This window comes from Sciurus carolinensis, chromosome 13, assembly GCF_902686445.1.
Source record: "Sciurus carolinensis chromosome 13, mSciCar1.2, whole genome shotgun sequence".
Taxonomy (NCBI): Eukaryota; Metazoa; Chordata; class Mammalia; order Rodentia; family Sciuridae; genus Sciurus; species Sciurus carolinensis.
Window position 1 is genome coordinate 59,369,178 of NC_062225.1, and position 21,841 is coordinate 59,391,018.

General features: G+C 46.9%; 1 pseudogene; it reads left to right on the forward strand.

Moving 5' to 3' along the window:
- Positions 1–18,497, forward strand: part of LOC124962893 (transcription factor Dp-2-like) — an 84,188-nt pseudogene extending 65,691 nt beyond the window's left edge.
- Positions 18,498–21,841: the final 3,344 nt, after the last annotated feature.

Below are 21,841 nucleotides of genomic sequence, written 5' to 3' on the forward strand. Positions count from 1 at the left end.
TCAATGAGGGAAGCTCCAGGAAGATTGGCTGGTTGGTCTTGCCTCCATCTGCCCATAGCCCCCTTGAATCCAATATGCAGGTCTGGCCTTGCTCACTGAGCTCCATTGTCTGAAGGCCAGGGCTCCGGTGTGGTTGGAGAAGGAGGAGACCCTGGGGAGCACCAGTCATCAGACGTCAGGGATGCCTGAAACACTGAGACTCTGGTGTGCGCACGGTCTCCTTGTGTGTGTCTCTCTGCGTCGTCCATGTTCCCCAGGAGTGTCCACATTTCCATCCTTAATTCCCCTGGCAGAGCCCTCTCAGTGTCTGGCCTGGGTATGGTGACCAGCAAGCAGCTTAAAGAAGCATTAAGGGACCTGGCGGGAGAAAGGCCGCCAGGCTGCTGACACAACTCTCCCTCCAGTGGGAGCTGGCAGAGGTGAGTTCTCTCCCTTCTGCCGTACGGAGCTGCGGGTTCCCAGCCACTTGGCATCTACATTGAGCCAAGAGACTAGATGAAACATAAATGAAAGTGACAAATGTTACATTCAGGTCAAGATAGTTAGAAGAGGTTATGTCTTCTCCATTCACTCTTTCCTGTCTGCCCACAGGATGCAGAGGACTTAGGCCATAAAAGAGAGCAGAGCCATTAGGCACAGAGAGCCTGGCTATCTGAATCACCACATGGATGACTTCCTGCTAACAGCAACACCCATATTGACAGTTAAATGAGCTTCTATTGGGCTCAGTCACTGAAATGCTGGAATTTATTGTTTTATCAACATGTACTACTCTGATGCAGTAGCTTTATAGAGGCAAGGAGAAAATGGGTCCCACCTTCAGATCTACTGACCTAGCTCCAGTTTAAGCCTTGGAGTATGGTGGGGCCCACTCCCTCAGCTTTGCCCATTGGGTTGACCTCAGTCAGGGAATGCTTTGAGTTCAAACAACTAAGAGCAGAACTGTCCATTCTCACTTGTCTTCTAGCTGCCATGATGGATTCCAACCCAGCCTACCCTGGTCCTTCTAATGTGACATCCTAATGGGACACCATTCTGAATTCCAACTGTTGGCATCATGTCCTGGATAGTGGAGGCCTCTCTGCTCTGCCTGGAACCCCCAGGATCATAGCTCTTACTCTGTCCTTCCCTTCCTCAGAGGCTGCTGGGCCCTGGGAAAGGTCAGAGGCCAGATGGGGCATAGGGCTGCTCATGGTGGAGCCAGTGCCTCCACGCTGAGGGTTTTCAATGCTTCATTCCATTCCATCCTCACATTGAGCCACCTGATTCCACAGCTGGGTGTGATGAGTCCCCCTTCACAAATGAGAAGACCAAGGCATGGAGAGGACATGTCACTTGCTCAGGGTCCCTAAACTCCTAAGTGTACGACCAGGCCTAAAATCCAGGTCATACAGACTTGAGAACCTGAGCTCTGAAGTCACTCTGCCACATAGCCCCAAAACCATGCAGCTTCAATAAATGTGTGTTGGAAGAAAAAACATGGCAGACAGATTACCAGTGGCCACACAAAGGCTCCTGGGTTGGTAGTGCTAGATGGCCTTGGGATATTCTGAGGAAGCTTCCTGGAGAGGGTGGCGTTGGGGGTCAAGTCACATGATCTCACTAAGCCTGGTTTCTTTTACAAGATTCTGTCGGTTGCTCAGGAGTGTGTGTGTGTGTGTGTGTGTGTGTGTGTGTGTGTTTGAAATCCACATATGTCTGGACATGAAAATACATCAAGGAGATGCTTTATATATTTAGTGCTGTCGGAGCAAACCCAGGCCTGGTGCATGCTAGGCAAGTGCTCTCCCACTGAGCTGTACCTCCAGCCCAAGGAAAAGCTTTAAAGCAGAGTTATCCAACAGAAAAAAGATGTAAGCCAAAATGCAAGCCATATATATATAATTTTAAATTTCCTGGTAGCTACATTTATGGTATTAGAGTTTAACCCCAGGGCCTCCCTCATGCTAGGGAAGTGCTCTACCATTGAGCTACAATCTCACCATTTTATTTTATGGGTTTTTGGGGGGAGAGGCGGGTACCAGGGATTGAACTCAGGGGTATTTGACCACTGAGTCACAACCCCAGCCCTATTTTGTATTATATTTAGAAACAGGGTCTCACTGTGTTGCTTAGCTTTTGCTGAGGCTCGCTTTGAACCCGTAATCCTCCTGCCTCAGTCTCCCAAGCTGCTGGGATTACAGGCATGTGCCACTGCCCCTGGTTATTTTATTTTAAGACAAGGTCCTGCTCAGTTGTGTAATACAAAGCTGCCCTTTCCATTGCAGCCATTTCCCCACCTCCCAACAACTGTCAGTCTGTGAACGGCCTAGCTAGCTATTGGTTCATCATTCAGCTTGCAAGTATCCTTCTCCATTATTGGTCCCCTGTTAGCCCTTCAGGGATTCTTAAAGATAGCTTCACCGCCATCTTCTCTCTCTTGCTTTCTCTCCCCCGACTCACTTTCTTTCTCCTCCTCGCTTTTCCACTTTCTCTAGCTCACGCCCTTTCTCTTTCCTTTCTCTTTTCCTCTCATTTTCTCTCTTACCCTGCAGGGAGACCCTCTGTTTGCTTAATAAACTCCCTTATGTGATTTCCCGTGTCCAGTGTGGTTTTGGTGGGATTTCTTACAAGTTGCCCAGACTGACCTTGAACTTATGATCCTCCTGCTTCAGTCTCACCAAATGATTAGGATTAGAGCATGTGCCACCAGCATCTAGTATTACATTAAAAAAGAAAAAAAAAAAAAACCATGAAATTAACTTTAATCATCTTTTATTTGATCTATTATATAAGAAATGTTATTTCAACATGTAATCAATATAAAAAATTAATAAGCCATCTGACATTTTTTCGTGTACGAAGTCTATAAAAGTCTGATGTATATTGTTTGTGAACAACACATCTCAGCTCAGACTAGCCAATTTCAAGTGCTCAAGAGTCACAAGTGGTTGGTGGCCACCATATTGCTCCATCCAGCTCTGGTCTGGGCACATGAGGTCAGGCTGACCCAGAGACCAAGACTTCAGGACTCTTGACTCTGTTTATCTCCAGACCTGGAAAGTCCAAGTGCTTAGGCCTCGCTTAGCAGAACACTATGCAAGTCTGTAAGTAGCACACAAGGAAATAAATGCCACATAAACACAAACCGCCATGTGTAAGACTGAGGGAAAGCAGCGGCTGGTTTTCATCTGCACAAAACTGGCATGTGTTTGTACTTTCCTATTTACAGTAGGCCCTAGGAGGAGGCTTGTAAACAGCTCAGGGAGCGCCAAGTAGCCCAGCACCCCACACAGCTGTGCCGTGTTCCCCCATTACCCCAGACCCTCAGGTTACAAGCAAGCACAGATTAAACCCAGAATGTCTTCACCACCAGGGAACACCGTCTATGAAATGTGAAGGGGAAAAATCTGAGCAAAGAGCCAGGCTGGGAAATCGTTGCCAGCTGTGGTATGTGGGAGCCAGGGGTGGGGGGTGGGACCTCAGAAGGAAGCCCTGAGTCCTTCCCCGTGTCATCTGGGCTCTGTATCTAGGCCTGGAGTGTCACCTAGGAGAGATACTTCCAACATTGGAGGTTAGTCAGCAGAATGAGCATGAGTCATTGAAGACCAGTGATTGTCCTGGGTATACAACTTGAGTCATCACACAGGGTGCCTCGCTTAGCAGGGTGCACATTCAGGAGGGTTCTATACTTGCTTAATGTTCTGTGCTGCCATCTTGAAATTCTCAGTACTTTTGGAACCACAGGCTGGCATTTTTATTTTAGATGGGGCCCCATAAATTATGGAACCAATCCTAAGTGGAGAGGTTGCAGGCAACAATAAGCCCTTCCTGCCCAGGTCCCTGCTGGGGAAGGGCTGAGCATTCTAAGTTCGGCTCTGCAGGGACCAGAGCAGCCCTTTGCCCTCTTCAGCAAAGCAAGGAGAGACCATCTGGAGGAAAGGCTGCAGTGGCCTAGCAAGGCACTCAGAAAAGGCAGGCCCTGGAGAGCGACCAGGAAGTTGTGTATTTTCCAAAGTCAGATCACAATGGTCTCTTTTCATTTAAAGAAAAATACCGCAACCATTTCCTACCAAAGGTTAAGACTTTACACTTAAAAAGACATATTTTTAACCTGCCAAGGAATGTGCTTTTTTAAGCTGGTTTCCAGCCCTTCCTGAGGTTGCGATTCCCTCCCTCTGCTCACAGGGAGATGCCTGGGGTCCCACGGGAGTGTCGAGTGACCCCCAAAGCTGGGCAGGGAGGGGTAAGGACCTGGTGCTGCTGGCTGTCCCCTGACTTACCAGGACAGGAGCTCCTGATCCACCAAAACACTGTCCCCCTGCTTCCCAAAACCCGCCTGAGGCAGGGTCCTGCACCTTCTGCCTGGCCATATGCTCCTCCAGCCTTGCCCAGAGGCCACAGGCCTGGCCCCCCACTTCCACCTTCCCGACCCCGTCTACCTTTCAGGAAGCAGAGAACCCACTGGGTTCCTGGTCTAGACTGGGAATGAAAGCACATGCCTGAGGTGCCCCATGCTCACTGGACGAGGCCTGCGCCCCAGCGCCTGGGAGAGCCCCTCACACCGGCTGTGCCTTCTGCTCTGTCAGGACCCCAGGGCATGGGGCTGTCCACTAGGGCCCGCCCTCCATTCTCGACTGCATCCCACTCCTTCACTACCCAGGAATGTCGGGCCAGCAGTCCTTGCCTCTCCCTCCTGCATCAGTTCTCCCCTCTTTTATTGGACTATTCTCACAGGCATACAAACATATCTTAATTCTTATATACATCCCGTGAGTGTGTGTGTGCTCGCCCGCGCGTGTGTGTGGATATGTGTATACACAGAAAAATGCTCTTGACCTCTTTCTTTCCCCTTAGAGCACATTTTCCGGAAGGAGTTGGGTATAGTCACTGTTTCCTGTTCCCTCTCTCTTGTTCTCTCTTTTCAATTTTTAAAATGTAGGCTTAATGAGTGACCCACCTCATGACCAAGACTCAGATGAGGAAAGACAACCCGAGCAGTATCAGAAGCCCCGAAGGCCGTTTGCCGTCACCTCCCGGGCCTCCCACCCATCTAGCTGTAGCCACACTCCTGCCTGCCAACACTGCCTGCCACCAGGGTCTGTTAGGGGACACTAGATAAATGGAATCATATGGCATGGACTCCTTTGCATCTAGCTTCTCTACTCAGTATTGTTTAGAAGTCCCATCAGTGTTATTTGTGTGTGTGTGTGCGTGTGTGTGTGTGTGCGTGTTATAATGTAGCTAAATTTATTAATTCTCATTGCTGAGTAGCCTGCCTTTGTATATTATAAGCAGTTTTTTAGCCATTCTATTCATGATGGAATTGGGGCATGTTTCTGGTTTGGGTCCCTGTGGAATGCTCCTAAGACCATCCTCATACATGACCTCTGGTGTATTTCTCTGGGCGATCCACCTGGGAGTAGGACTTTAGGGTGGTAGAGCGTGCGTGTGCTCACTCTTCAACCTACAGTTTCGCCAGCCATGTTTGAGGATTCACATCCTGGCCAAAACAGCATCTCCAGTCATACACTTTGGTCAGCTCTTCCCTGGTCTCCAGTCTGCCAGCCCACCCTGCGTAGATTTTGGATTTGCCCTTCTCCATGGTTGCATGAACCTACACACATACAGACGTGTTAGTAGCATTCACACATGCAGATATACATGCCAAACATCCGTTCTATTGTTTCTGTTTCTCTGGAGAACCCTAAGAATCTTTATCAGGTTTGAGAGTCTGAGGCAGGAGGATCCCAAGTTCAAAGCTAGCTTCAGCAATTTAGTGAGACCCTAAGCTATTAACAAGACCCCATCTCAAAATTAAAAATTAAAAAAGGGCTGGGGATGTGGTTCAGTGGATAAGAGCTCCTGGGTTCAATACCTGGTACACAAACAAACAAACAAGTAACTCTCTTTATCAGATTAAGAAAGATCTTTTCTGTTCTCAGTTTGTTCTTTCAATTAAAATATGCTAAATTTTATCATATAACTTTCTTGCACTGGTTAACATGATCTCATGATTTTTTTTCCTTTGGTTTCACATATGCAATGAAATAAATTAATTGGTTTCCAAATGTTAAAACAAGCTTGCCTTTCTGTCATAAACTCAATTTGGTCATGATTTAATATCATTTTTGTATATCTGTGGATTTGATTTGCTGGTATTTAATTAGGGAATTTTGCATAACTTAGTACATTACTCATGAGAGAAATTGGCCTGTCATTTTTCTTCCTGTGACATTCTTTTCAGGTATGAGGATTTCTCAGCTTGATAAGCATGTAGAGAAATGTTTCTTCTTTTCCTATTCTCTGAAAAAGACAGAGTGATGGTGCAGTTATATCTCTAAAGTTTAGTAAAGTTCAGTAGTGAAGGCATTTGGGCCTAGAGTTTCCTTTGAAGGAAGAATAGTAAGAATTCAATTTCTTTAAGAGTTATGAGATGGGCATGGTGGCACCCACTTGTAATCCTAGCAACTTGAGAGGCTGAGGCAGGAGGATCATAAATTGGAGGCCAACCTCTGCAACTTAACAAAACCATGTCTCAAAATAAAAAGTACTGGAATGTAGCTTGGTGGTAGAACACCCCAGGTTCAACCTCTGATACTGAGTGAGAGAGCAAGCGTGCGCGCGCGCGCGCGCGTGCGAGAGAGAGAGAGAGAGAGAGAGAGAGAGAGAGAGAGAGAGAGAGAAAGAGGAGAGTTTTGAGTAGTCATATTTTTTTATTCATGTAATATTTAAGTTGGTTTTCTCCGAGGAATTTTTCCATTCATCTGTTTTCAAACATATTGGCATAAAGTTCTTCATAATATTCTATTGTTATATTTTCAATGTCTGTAGGATCTGTATCAAAGTTCACTTTTTCATTACTGATATGGATTCCTATTCATTCTCTTTCTCCCTCTCTCTTTCATTTTTTCCTAAATAAATTCATCAGGACTTGTTAATTTTTCTGGTCTTTTCATAGGATAAACTGAACCTTTTATGTTTCATTAATGTATGCTCACTTCTCATTATTTCTCCTCCTCCTCTTCCTCTTCCTCTTCCTCCTCCTCTTCCTCTCCCTCCTCCTCCTCCTGTTGTTTTTGGTTTTTTGGATTTTTGTTGTTGGAGTACTAGGGATTGAACCCAGGGGTGATCTACCATTGAACCACATCCCCAACCACCCTGCTTTTTTTTTTCCTTTTGAGGCAGAGTCTTGCTGAGTTGTGCATGCTGGCTTTGAACTTGACACCCAAGTCACAGGGATTGCAGGCAAGCACTACTGCACCCAATTCCATCCCCCTACTTTCTTGGGTTTAGTTTGCTATTATTCTTCTAGCTTCTTGAGTTGGATATTTAAATCACTGATTTTTTTTAACCTTCCCCTTTTTCTAATAAAATTATTTAAATCAATAATGTTCTTCAAAGTCATGTTTCAACTGAATTCTAGATGTTTTTCCATGGAGTATTTTTTATCATCATTCAATTAAAAATATTTTCTAATCTCAATTGTGATTTCTTTTTTAACCATAGGTTATTTAGAAAAATATTGCTTAATTTCAAAACATTTGAGGATTTTCCAATTGTCTGTTTGCAACTGATTTTATGCTTAGTTCCAACAAAGTCAATGAACACATCATATTGGATTTCAGTCCTTTTAAGTCTATTTAGACTTGATTTATGGCCTCAACTAGGGTGATTTTTTGTAAATGTTCATTTCTACTTGCAAAGAATATATCTTTGAAGTTGTTGAAAACCATGTTCTGTATATAAAAGATATGTGTGTATATATATCCTCATACACACATATATGTATATATAGCATATAAATACATATATATGGTATGAAGTATATGTACAAAATAATGTGTGTGTGTGTGTGTGTGTGTGTATATATATATATATATATATATATATATATATATAGTTGTTAACCATGCTATTCAAATCATCTGGATCAAAAACTGGATCCTGACAGTTTTTCTCTTTTGTGCTTAATCTATCAGTAAGTGGGAGAGGTGCAAAAACATATACATATACATATATAGTTGTGGATTTCCCATATTCCCCTTTCAATCCCGCCGTTTTGGCTTTATTTCAAGCAATATTATTTGGTTCATACAGCTTTCAAATTGGTTTACATTCCTGGTTAATTAAAGCTGGTATCTTTGGAAGTTGTGTCGATGACTCTAGTAATGGTTTTTTTGCCTTACAATCTATTTTACTTGCTATAAATATATTCTCTGTACCATACTTTTTATCATTTTTCTTCTAGTCTTTCTGTTTATTTTTATTTAAGACACATCTCTTGTAAGCAGGATGTAGCTAGGTTTGGTTTTGTTATTTGCCCTGATGATCACATATTTTAAGTAGAGCAATAATCCTTCTGTATTTATGTAAGTACCATCTTATTGGATTCTATTCTACTCTCTTATTTCCTTTATGCTTGTTCTGTCTATTCCATGACCCTTTCTCGCCTCCCTCTGGGCTGATTTAGTATTTTTAGAATGCCATTTGACCCATTCTTTTTAGAGTAATACGCTTTGGTGTTTTATTATGTTTTTAGTGGTTGCAATGTTTATCTTTGACTTATCAAAGTCTGATACAAATAAGTCCTTCTCCCACTCCCTGGGTACTGCAAGGACTTTGGACTGTCTTAACGCTACTTACCATCAGTCTCCAACGTATGCCATTCTTTTCAGATGTTTGAATTCTCTATATATTTTAGATCCCACAAGATACCATTTTTCTCGTTTAAGCCCTCAATATTCATTTGCGCTTACACACATTTCCCTTTTCTATAGCTCCTTATTCCTTCCTGGTTCCCCAGGATCACAACGAATTCATGCTTTCTGTGCCTGAAGAACACCCACTAGTATTTCCTTTGTTGCAGGTCACCTGGTCATGAGATTTGTCTTTGCTTTTCTCCTGTTTTTTTTTTTTTTTTTTTTTTTGCTTCCATTGAATTCTAGCTGGTACTCACACTCAGGACTTGTGAGACATCATTTCATTACTCTCTGGCTTCCATTGTCTTACTTGAGAAGTCAGTTGTCCATCTATTGCATCTTTTCTTTCTGCCTACTTTTAAGAGATTATCTTTGTGTTTCCTTTGCAACATGTAGTCAATCTCCCTGGAAGGGGTGAGATGAAATACAGGTGGCGAGGAAGCAGGTATGCTTCTGTGACATCAGACCCAAAGTTCTCTTCTTCATGAAGGTCAGAGGAATCCCTGAAAGATGGTCACCATATGCCTGGGAGCCCTAGAGTGGTGGCCACCAGTACTTGAGATCTTTCCCAAGGAGAATCTTGGGTCTGACTACTGAAAAGCAGTAATAATAACTCCGGGGTTGAATAGAGTAAGATGGAAAGAAGGGAGTGGGGGAGATCCCACCTGTGTCATTTATAACTGGCACAATGGTATAGTCTGGATCTTAAAACCTAAATCTCACAGCCAAATGAGTGGAGTTATAATATAGCACTAAAAAGCCTGTGCCGTGAGGGTTTTGTTCACTCCTTCATCCCTTGCTCCTAGAAGAGTGTCTGGCATGTAGCAAATGCTCAATAAATATTTATCAAGTGAATTAAATAGAACGAATCCTGGGTTCTGCTTCAGTGGATTCCTTCCCTACCCTACCAGGCAAGGGATGTGTTTGCCTAACCAGACATTCTTCCCCATCTCCAGATAAATTCCAAAGCCCCTCAGACAAGATCCTCAACTACATGGTCAGGCTTCCTGCATCCTCCTGGTAACCCTCTATACAGCCCTTCCAACAATACTAACAGAAGTCTGGGGCCCCTAGTTTAATCTCACACTGGCCTTCATTTGAGAATGCCACAATGACAGATGGGCATGTATACAGGTAACAAGTAGCCATATGGTAATTGCTTCAGAAAATGTTTTCATTGTAGAACAGAGGATCACTCTTGGATGAAATATTCACCCTAGAAGTTGTACCTTCCCTATCAAAAGTTGAGGCCACCAGTATAACTGCACTCACCACTGGTGGCAGGAAGAAGGCTCTTGGCACAGCAGGTTTATTTAGCAGGATGTACACTGGCTGAGAGCCCCACCCACTGTGTTTCCAGGCTCCAGCCAGGCCTGGGTGTAGCAAGCAGCAAAGAAATAGAGCTGTGAAGACATGCCTGCTGCATTCTGTATTGAAAGTCTAATCTCAGGAAATTGCCAACAGAGAAACCAAGAGTTCCTAGGCCAAGAGCCCAAGAAGAAAAGGCACAGTTGGCATGGAACCATGTGCAACTCCAAAGGGCTGGGAACAAGAAGAGAGTCAGAAGAATGGGCAGAGCCTGGATATGGTCAGAAAGCTGAGGCAGAACATGGACGAGAACATTCCTTTCTCAATTACCCGATAAGGAAGGATTGAAAATTAACCCCAGACACACATCCCATATTGGCTGAGATTTCCATGGCTAGATCTGTGCCTACCTGTCTAGGGAACCACAGATAAGTCACTTTGCAGTATAGATCAAGTTCTAGTCAGTGAATCCCTTTTTTGCCATTACCAAGTTCTTAGAACAAAGACCCTCTCAGGCAGGGCTGAGGAGACACAGATAAGCTGAGACCCCAACTACCTCAAGTGAAGACCCCAGGTTCACAGTCCTGACCCAGCTGGCCAGGGGCAGAATGGGGCCTTGCTCCCATGTGAAGTGGCCTGGGCAAGCCACATGACATGTGCACTGTGGGTTGTTTCCTCTCCCAAACTGATCTCTCCCTGTTTCACCATGAAAACTCATCACCTGATCATCAGAGGACAAAGAGACTCAGAGGATTCTGAACTCCGTTTTGCCAACAGCCAGAAAGGTGTCAACAGGAATAAATAGCTATTTCTGGCACAGGACAGGATACATCCTCTGGGCATGTCTGGGTTGGTTCCTCAGAGCTCCCAGGTAAGCTGGCCTACCCTGATGAAGCAGGCTCCTCTCCTTCCTACCCCATCTCCCAAGGAAGATCAGGGTCCCAGCCCTCAGAGGATGCCTGCCATGGCCTCTGCTCTTTGCAGCCCACTGAACAGATGACAAAGCCCATCCAGGCCTCTCCTGGTGGCCCATGCAAGCCATGAGGATTGTGGGCAGCCCCAGTTGAACCCAGCCTCCAGTCCCATCCCCTCTTGGCCTGGCAGAGCAGAAGGGCAGCTGAGGGGAAGCAGAAATGGGCTTTGGGGTTTTCTGCGACTGCTTTGATTTTTTGTTTCTGCAGAATAAAATCCTCAGTCCCGATCCCAGGGGAGGCAGGGAGGAGAGAGCTGAAGGCTATTTCTGAGCCTGCTGCCTCCCCAGAGGACGGGAGTGAGCGGAGTGCAGAGCCCTGCCCTCCCTTCCTGGAACGGAGCGCGGAATGCCTGCTGCAGTTCGCAACTATTTTTCAGTCACATGATCTCATTTTCAATCCTCGCAATAACCCTGCGAGGTGAGGTAGAAAGGGATTCATCCTAGTTCAGGTTGCTAAAACAAAAATACCATAGCCTGCAGATGTTTATTTCTGCAGTTCCGGAGCTTGGAGTCTGCGATGGGGGTGCCGGCATGGTCAGGCCTTGGTGAGGTCCTCTTCCAGGTCACAGACTGCTGGCTTCTCATTGCACGTCCACATGAATGACGCTCTCTATGCCTTTTTACAAGGGCACTAATCCCGTTCATGAGGACTCCAACCTTATGACTTAATGGTCTCCCTAAGGTCCACCTTCTAGCACCATCCCATTGAGAGTTAGGATCTCAACATATGGATTTTGTATGAACACAAAACTTCAACCCATAGGAGGTTTATTATTCTCATTTTACTAGTGAGGAAACTCAGGCTTTGAGGCATTAATTCACTTAGGAGAGAACAGTAAGGAAGGGGCCCCTATGGCAGGCCTCTGATTCCAATATCCAGCCCTTCCCACCATCTCCAAGCTCTTCTCTGGGCTCTGTCCTTTCCACAGTCCTGTAACCCAGCTGAGCCTCTGCAGTCCATGGAAAAGACTTAGAGTGAAAAGACTCCAGACCCTGTGTCAGTTCAGCCAATAGCTGGCCAGCTGTGTGGGCTCAGATACATCCCAAGTTCTCTCTGGAAGTTTCTTCATTTGCAAGTAGTGTTAACAGTCCTTACCTGGCTCCCACTATCGACTGATGGAAGAGTCAAATGAGGTACCAATTTGCCTCGGCAAATTCTAAAATGCTTTACAATATGGAGCCAACCAGTTTCGTCTTCACGGTGAGAGTGAGTAGAAAGGGTCACCACCTCCAGTCATCTCCCTCTCCTCCGAGCACTGCCAATCCCGCTTCTAGTGAGTCTTTATAAACGGGGAGATCCTCCTGGCCAGGGTAACCTCTAAACAATTTCACTCATGAACTCCTCAGAGTAAATGAGTTTATCGGTCACTCAGGGCTCAGGAAGGCATTGGAGTGGGGAGAGCAACAGCAAAGGGTGTCTGAGAGCAGGACTTGACAAAAACCACGGGACGCGTCACACAGAAGAGGTGTCTCCAGGCCCTGGGAGCTTTACTCTGAGAAGGGAGCCAACTGAGAACAGGGAAGAGCCATGCTACTCCATAGGACTCAAGCCCAGGCACACAACCCTCACAGAGACGCCAGGCCTCAGCAGGACAGGAAGTGTTCTTGGGACCAGGGCCCTCCTCCCGGACCTCCCCACCACAGCAAGCACACCTTATGGGCCAGGAAGTATGTGACCACTCGGACCCCACCCTTCACAGGGACCTGGATGGAAGGAAGACACCGCTTACCCACTACATGTCCCCGGGTCTGCCCTCCCACCATGGCAAACACAAGCCAAATAGATTGACCCATGTGCCCACTCTAGGCCTCACCCTCTCCTGCTGCGGCTGGGGAAGGAGGGTGACCAAGACAGCTGGAAACAAAGTGGCCACTGGCAGGGTAATCCTCTCCCGGCCATGGCCCTGCCCCTTCCTTTCCCCCTTCCTACATCTGAGAAGCTCTCCCCTGCTCTGTGGGTCACAGGTGACTCGCTAAACCACGGTTGTCATGGGAGGCTTCCCAGGAGAAGCCCAGGCACAGGCTCCAATGCCAGGCCCAAAGGTACAATTTTCTAATGGTGGCATGTTAGGCTCCCTGAGAGAGGATAGTGATGACACGTGGGCTGAATTGACAGGGAGAGAGGCCTTCCCACCCTCCCCATGTCCTGCTGAGTTCACTGGCCACTTGTACCTGCTGCAGAGAGTCACAGGGCCTGAGAACTCCAGGAGCTCTGCAGCCCATAAATTAACAAGATGTGGTTGCTGGAGAACTGGCCCATGGGGGTTGGGGTGAGTCCCAGCTCCCTGGGTGGGGAAACAGATGCCCCCACGGGGCACGTTGTCAGGTGGCCCCTCACCACTTGCTAAGCAGGTCCCTCCTGGGTCCAACTGCAGAAGGTTCCTCCACGAAGGCCCTAGCTCAGCATAACACATTTAAGCCAGGAAGAAAAGGGAAGGGCAAGTGTGAAGAGACCATTTTACAGCCCTTTAATAAATGTTTTTGCTCAGTTATGCTTACTGTGTCCAAAGTATGTTACAAAAGTGTTACACCAAGAAAAAAGAAACTGCAAATTCCTTTGAAAGCGGCTTTGAGTGAACAGGTGGATTCTTTAGACTCAGGGCAAACTCCTCATCAAGCGCAGGATGTCCCCAGGTTGCATCTGCCTTCACTGAGCAGAGAGCACCACAGGGCAGACAGAGGCCCTGGGCAGGACAGAAGCTGCGGGACGCCCTTGGTCCTGTACCTGCCTGCTGCAGCCAGGACCACAGCGCTCAGGCCACCTCCGTGGTGAAGAGGAGACCTGCTGCTTCTCTTTCACCGTCGGGTCTAAACCAGCATCTTTCTTTAGGCAGAGCACCCACATCCTGCCTGTCTTTACCTCCCCTCTTTTCCAGATGACTAGGGATTCCAGGGAGGCAGGGGTCACTGCTGTGAACCCAAGTTGGCGGAGATGTGGCCAGCCCTGAGGCAGCTGCCACTTCATTCACAGGAGCTCCCTCTCCTTCCTGCAAGAGGTTACCCATCCCTGCTCATAGCCCTGGGACCTGCGATGGCTCCTAGTGGGGGTGTCATTTGTTGATATGGCCACTGTGGATTGTCTGTGGACAATGGCATGTGAAAGAGCCAGTGTCATGCTGTTTTCCACCACACCACTTACTCTTTTCTCCTGCCCTAGAAAGGCATGATCCAGCAGGGAAGCTCCTTCAGCCTGGGTCCCAGGGGGACAAAGCCCAGCTTGCACCATGACTGAGAGCTGAGCCCATTTTAAGGCAGAGAGACACACTCGTTACTGCAGCCTTACCTAGCATGCACTGACTGAAGCAGGTCTTGTCCTCCTCCCCCTCCTCCAGTCTCCAGAGTCGTGTCTCTTGTCCACTTGCCTATAGTCCATGATCAGAGACTTCTGCTCTCTTCAGTGTCTTGTGTGACTGCCTCACCCCCGCACACACATCCCCACAGGGCCAGCTGTGAAACCATATCCAATGCCCAGCACAGGCTCTCTGCCCTGTGACCCCCACTGTTGCTACCTCTCTGGTAAATGTCTCAGCTAGTCTCTGCAAATTTCCAGCCTCCCCTGGGCTCACACAGACATTCTAGACACCACCCACCAGACAGGCTGGCACCCAGGGAGATGAAGAAAGCTAAGTGCAGGCACTCCCTTGGCCCAATCCAAGTCCCCTCTACCATCATCCTGAGGGCCCCCACAATTGGGGGCAGGAGCCACCCCAAGGTGACTTCCTCCAACCTTCACAAGCAATTCCCTGAACCAAAGCAGCACACCTCCTTCACCAGGGTGAGGCCTGGGGAGGAGACTTCAGCCTGCACTCTGGCCAGGCTTCCCTGAAGCCCTGGGCTTGGAAGGGGAACCCTGCACTTCCTCTTATCATTGCCTGGGTCCTCCCCAGCTGCAGAGTGGTGAGCTCTACTCTTTCACCCTGCAGGCCTGGTCCAGTCCCACTCTTCACAAAGTTGGGTTTCCACACCATAATCTCAACAATGAGATGGCAATGTCAGCTTGGAGCCCAAAAGCATTACCTTCCTTCTCTTTTCCTTAGTGGAAAGTCTTAAGGTTCATTCTCTGCATGAAAGCTAAAAGAAAACTTGTTTTAAAGGATGGTAGTAAAAAGAAATCTGTTCAGCCAGAAATAGTGGCATACCCCTGAAATCCCAGCCACTCAGGAGTCTAAGGCAGGAGGATCCAAAGTTCAAGGCCAGCCTGGAAACTCAGTGAGACACCTGTCTCAAAATAAAAATTTTTAGCTCAGAGGTAGAGCACTCCTGAGTTCAATCCCCAGTGTGGCGAATAAGAAAAGAAAAAAAGAAAGCTGTTCAGATAGTTAAGATGGTAAATTTTGTTATGGTTCCTAACTTTTAAAGTTTTAACCAAAATTTAAAAAAAGAAATCAGTTCAAAATAAATATATTTTTGCCAATTAATTTTCCACTTATATCAGCATATGGAGGGAGTTATGAAGTAGGGAGACCTGGCGCGGGTCCATACTTAATTATTCGCTTCTCTAAGTTACTCCCTTCTCTTATCTCCTTTGAGATTCTTAAAGCAAGTACTGGCCACATCTTCCTAAGGAGAAAAGGGTGCTTCACCAGCAGCCAGCGTGCTGGGAAAGGGCTCAAGTGGCCCTTCCCTTCTCATGTGGCCCCCCATCCCCAGACCCTAATAAAATCCTCTAACACTCTCCCTGCCACAGGCACATGGGACTTAGACATAGGCCTAATGGCATTTGGGAGTTGGAGTGACTGCAGGGAACAGGAAACTCAAATAACAGTGGCTTAAACAAACCAGGGATTCATTTCTCTCTTACGTAATGAGAAAATCGAAGGCTGGAAATTCAGGGTGGCCCAGCATCTCATGATGTTCTCCAGCTCCCAGGCTTATTCTAGCTTTCTCCTCCGCCACTGGGGGGGTTGACATTTGAACTCCTGCTCGCAAGGTGGTTGCTGGAGTCACTGCCATCATGGCCATGGTTCAGGCAGGAGGGAAAGTGAAGGCTCTGGTATGACACCAGCCAAATGTCCTCCCCTTTTAAGGCGCTTTCCTGGAAGCCCAACCCCACGACTTCTGCTTACCTCTCATTAGCCAGAACTGTGTCGTCTGGTTACTCCTAACTTCAAAATAAGGTCGGAAAATGGAGTGTTTAAGGTGGGCCAATTGCCAAACCCTAACATGGTCAAGATTCTACACGGCAAGAAGAGGAGAATGGAGAGCTGGTGGGGAACTGGCATCCCGCCCACACCTTCCTAGCTCCAGTACCCCCACTGGAAGTCTCTGGCTGGCAGCTTCCTTCTTCACTCTGTCCAATCATTTGCATCTGCCTTTGTTCCTCCACTCAGATGACAAACCCCTTTGCAAACAGAAACATGTCAATCATTTTTGTTATTCCTTGTTCCTCAGCCCCAAGCTTTCAGTTCTACCATTGCAGATTAGTAAATGCTTTTTGTAAAAAGAAAAAGCTGTTAACTAGTAGCCATATATGTCTTGGGATGTTTTCCACTTCTTCCTTGAATACTTTCATCACATATTGTCATTTTATATTTCATGAGCAGGTCTAATAACTCCAGAACTTGATGGTGAAATTCTGCAAGTCTAGAAGGGCTAAACCCAGGGCCTTCCCCAGCGACTGTTTGTTTGGTCTACGTTCTAGTTACTATCAGGAGCCACAACAATAGTCCCTTGAGATCTTCGAGATGCTTCCTAGTTTGCACTAGTTCCTTCGTACCCATTATCTCTCTTGTTCTGAGTAAACCTTTTAAGGAGGGGGGGCTGTAATTATCGCTTTTTAGCAGATGATGAGATGAAGGCTAAGAGAAGGTACATCACTTGCCCAAAGGCATGTGATGTGAGTTTGGACTTGAACTTCAATGCAGGGTTAGTACTTTGCCATCACGTTAGACCATGATTCCCCTTGCTTTCAAGATGAAGAAATCAACTTCCATGATTTCAAATGCAGCACTGTTAGAAATAGAAAGTGAGACATGTTTGTCATTTGAAATTTCCAGCAGTCAGATTTAAAAAGTAAAAATAAACAGGTGGAACTAATTTTAATAATAGAATTTTACTTAAACTGTAATCAGGATTTTTTTTTTTTTGGTCTCTGGGGCTCAAATCCAGGGCCTTGCACTCACTTGCTAGGCAAATGCTGTATCATTGAGCTATGCCTTTGGCATCATGATAGAAAATATTAATAAGAGATTTTAGGACTGGAGATGCAGCTCAGTAGTAGAATATCTGCCTAGCATGCACAAGGTCCAGAGTCAGACCCCAACAACCTATCCCCCCAAAATATGGAAGGGGGTATATTTTTTTCGATCCATGTGCTGAGCAAGACACATGCTTCCTTAAACCAGGTAACATTTCATTCGTTGTATTTCCAATTTCCAGCACCAATTCACCTACAAAGATTTTACCAAAAAACCCTAGAACCAGTAAACATGAACATTAGACCCCAAAAGACTAGAAGTGCAACATGGAGACTACACAGCTCAGGAAGTGCACCTCGGGAGTCCAGAGACCCCACACCAGCCATGGTTATGCAGACACACAGCAGAAGTCACTGGCCAGGACCATGGGGATAGAAAATGGGCCAGAGAATTTATAGACTTGATTTGTCAGAAAATAAGTGAAGCAAAAAAATGGAGATAAAAATAGAAAAAGCTCGAGATGTTTTTCAACAAAAGTGTGTGAGAAAGTTCAGTGGACAAGTACAACACCACCTAACAGTAGCTAATGAGCTAGTGTCACAGGTCACCAATTCAAACAACCATTTGGCGACCCACTCAGCTTAATGATGAAAGAACATTAGGCAAAGAGTTTCTCATGCCCTAAATGTCCTAATGGCAATGAACATAATTTCAAAGGAAAAAAAATCAAATGGATTGGCCTGCCTATCAATTCTACTTAGAAATGTCAAAACCTGGTGACAGAGAAGCAGAGGTGGGTAGAATGAATAAAGCAGGAGCAGACACAGCTGCAGGAAGGTCTCCTACAGCAAATCGCTTTCAAAACCCCGGGTACAGAGAAATCAACAACACAAACAGCAGAACGAGGGCCCCCAGCTCTGAACTCCACTGCTGCCATTTATACTCACTCATACAAGAAGAAAAGCAGCCAAAGATTGTGGCATCTCTGGTGACAAGTCTGAATAGCTTTTTAATTTTGACAACACCCTTGAAATCAATGATGACATAGGGGTGCTGAAGTGGGTGGGAAACTCCTTTGGTCCAGAGTAAGGCAAATGCTCTCTGTGGAATCTGAAGCTTGCTAAATCACTGAGGCCAAGGGCTTTAGAAATTTATTCCACAGACCTCTCCACAGCATCTTTTTGCTTAAATCAGAGACTCCTTTTTGATTCTCCTCAGTTTCAAATTTATACCTGACCACCACTGCCATCTTACCCTAAGCCAGTGTAGAACAAGGGTTAAGCTTGGATGCTAAAGTGGCCTTAGTGGCTGGGCAGTTCCTTGTCCCAGCCACAGTCTGGCAGTGTGGCCTCTCCCTACTCTGAGTCCAGAGGTGAGACCCACCCCTGTTCATTATGACAAACACAGGGATCCTCCACCCCAGAACAAAGACAGAAAGAAACTCACCATCATCACCTCGTCATCAGCATCATTATAATCCAATGTATTGATTGCACCTTCAGTACATCTCAATTCAGACTACCCACATTTTGGGTGTTGAAACTCCACATGGTCAGTGGTCACCACAGTGAAAAGGTCAGTGCTAATGTTTGAAAGTTAGATTTAAAGTTAAGCTTTGAAATTTAAGATTTCATAACCAACCTATTTTAGACATTACCTAAGATAGTCATCTCTACACACTCTTGCAATAAAACAGAACTGTCTCTGCAGCAACTAACCCCAATAGGACTCTTTAATTAAAGCATCACAAAGCACTACTGCCATCTTGTGACTGACCTCTGAATTGCAAGCAAATTCCCCAAGAGGAAATCAGACTGCAGGAATGTTTTTCCAAGCGTGTTATCTGACCACATCTGATCCAGGAGGCTTGGTTAAAAGTGTGCTTTTCTGGACCCTACAAAATCCAAATCTCCAGGTCAGATCCCAAACACGCCCATTTTTAATAAACATCCTAAGTCATCTTCATGCACACTAAAACTTGAGAATCTTTGATTAAAGGACATGCCTGGATAATGCAAGAACAGAAAATTCAGTGGCAGCAAATACCTGAGGACCCATTTTTCCCTAATGCTAATCTGAGACTTGGAAGACTGCTGTCCTATTCTGCTGAATTCCATGGAATAGTGGTGTTGTTTCTAGATAGAAAAATACTTTCAAAACACCCCATCTTCACTACATAGAAAACTGAAAAGAATCCACAATCCCTTTTAAAACACTTATAGGAAGAAAGAAGTCTGCAGTCACCACCCCGTGCCACCCATGCCCCTCTTGGATGCAACCCTGTTAGCAGCTACACGGAGCTCCCACACTCAGCAGGCTCCGCCTCCTTCACTCCTGGGCCCAGCCAGTTTGACCTTTCCTGCCCTCCCTCTTCCCCTCACTCCCCTGCCTCTGCAGCTTCACAAACTGTCCCCTCCATTTGGAACAGCACTTCCTGCCTCTCCCCTGCCCAATGATAGCTTGTCCCTCAGCATGCAAACCAGGCATCAACTGCTTGGGGTGTCCTCTAGGCTAAGCTAGCTGTCCCTCTTTTCCCCCAAAGTGTCTCATATGGTAATCATAGTGCCTGACTTCCCCCACATGACTATGATCTCTTCTAGGGCAGGGCTATGTCTTGTCTCTATAATTCTAAAACCTGGCAAAACCTCTGTCCCAAAGTGGACATTAAGTATTTGCTGAATGAAGAAGTATTTTCCAAAAACTAGTCATCTGTGTCCATCCTAAGGTAGGTCACTGCAGAACATGCATTTAACAGGCATTTCTGAAGGCTGAACAGCTTCCCTGCTCAGATGCCCAACGACAGGCTGATCAGGAGTGGGGAGTGGTAGTGACTGGATACCCATGAATCCAGTAAGACCGGGACGGGTACAGGGAGAAGGCAGGAACAGAGCAACCTCAGAATGTCCTCTTCCCAGGAAGGGAGCCATTTCCCCAGAGGACAGAGGCCTGTCGCATCTTGCCTGGTTAATCTGACAGAAGCCAGCTGCAGTGCTGGGCCTGCCCCGGGGAAGGCGTGCTGAGGCTGGGAACCACATGCTGCTGTTGCCCCCTGGGGACAGGGGCACAGGGGAAGGGTAATTGACTTGTCTCCCAAATTTATTTATTAATTCCTAGATGCACCATTTGATGTGGTTTCTAGGAGGCACAATGTTGAAGTCGACTCTGTCCCTTCCCCACCCACTGTCCACCCCACACTGCTGTGGCCCCAAGGGAGATGGGCGAAGCTCAAGCCAGCCTGGCAGTAAGATTTGGCAATTGAGGGGTGGGTGGGTAAACAGAATAAAGAAAAGATGGGATGTTTGTAACCCAGATATCAAGCACACGTCTAAACTTGCCTCCTATAGGAGATAAGGCCCCCAACCACATCTGAAGAAGCAGGGCAGTTATGGAGTCCAGGGGAATAGGGGGGTTCTCCCACCCCATGTGCAAACCTGGAAGGAGTCCCCTAAGGGTGGAACCTGAGAGTAAAAGGGGGGTTGGTGATTTGGGTGACGGTAGCCACGGATCCCAGTCAGAGGAAACAGGAGTTGGGCCCCAAGGTCCTCCACTGTTAACGTAAGGTGATGCTCTCCTGACCATCAAAGGTCACAACAAAATGGTATGCTTCGTGCAGGTGGCTTCAAAACTGGACCCTCTCCAAATACTTTTGGGTTAGGTTTGGTTTGGTTTGGTTTTGTGGAGGGGGGTTTGTTTGTTTGTTTTATTTCTGTTTGGCAGTAGTGGAGATTGAACCCAGGGGCACTCTACACTGAGCTACATCCCCAGCCCTTTTAATCTTTTATTTTGAACAGGGTCTCACTAAGCTGCCCATGTTGGTCTTGATCTTGCCATCCTCCTGCCTCAGCCTCCCAAGTAGCTGGGATTTAAGTCATGTGCCACTGTGCCCAGCTGGACACTTGCTCTAAAGAGAGATCTCACCCTTTTCCAAAGATGGAAGATGGAGCCAGGAGTGGCAAACCAAGAGGGAGATGAGGTCGAAGCTCAGGAGTTCTTGATGCTTCTTCATGCCACAGGCTTCCCTTCAGGAGAAGAAGGAGATTCCAGAGTCTTTGGGGTCAGAGTCTTGTGCTGGCATGACCCTGTTTAGCAGAGAAGGGTGACCCTCCTTGTGGGCACATTGCTAGAATCCTGGCTAGCTAAGCAAGTGTGAGCTTATGACTGAAACATGCAGGCCAGGATCCCAGCTCCTGCACGCTGGGTCCCTTGACCAGGGTCCCCTGTACTGATGGCCTGCTCCATCTCTAATGCTCCCCTCCACTGTGAAGGGTTTCCAGAGCCAGGTGTCCTTTGCTGACGCATCCCAATGGCCTAGGGGTGGGTGGGGGGTGGAGGTTCCATTGGCACCTGACATGAGCACTCATCAGGCCAGCCAGCCTGCCTGAGCAGGCCCGGCAGCTAAGGCAGCTGCAGGGAAGAAAGGCCACTGCTGCCCCCGCCCCTGCCCCCGCCCCGCCTCCTGACTCCCTGGCCTCCCTAGTCCTTCTGTCCTCGCTCTGAATTCCGCTGCCCGTCTACGTCTCTCACCCCCAGGTGCCATGAAAGCTGGAGTATCCGACCCTTGACTGGCCACGTGCCTGGAGTTCTTCCTGGTCCTAGCTGCTCTGAGGGCTGTTCTTAGTTGGGCGAATGAGGGGCCCTCAGCTCTTCCCCAGGTGCCTCTGCACAGAAGGCCCGGCACACAGTATCAAGCCAGCCCTGGCAGAAGTCAACATCCTCTGGGGGCAGAGGCTTCTTCAACCCCT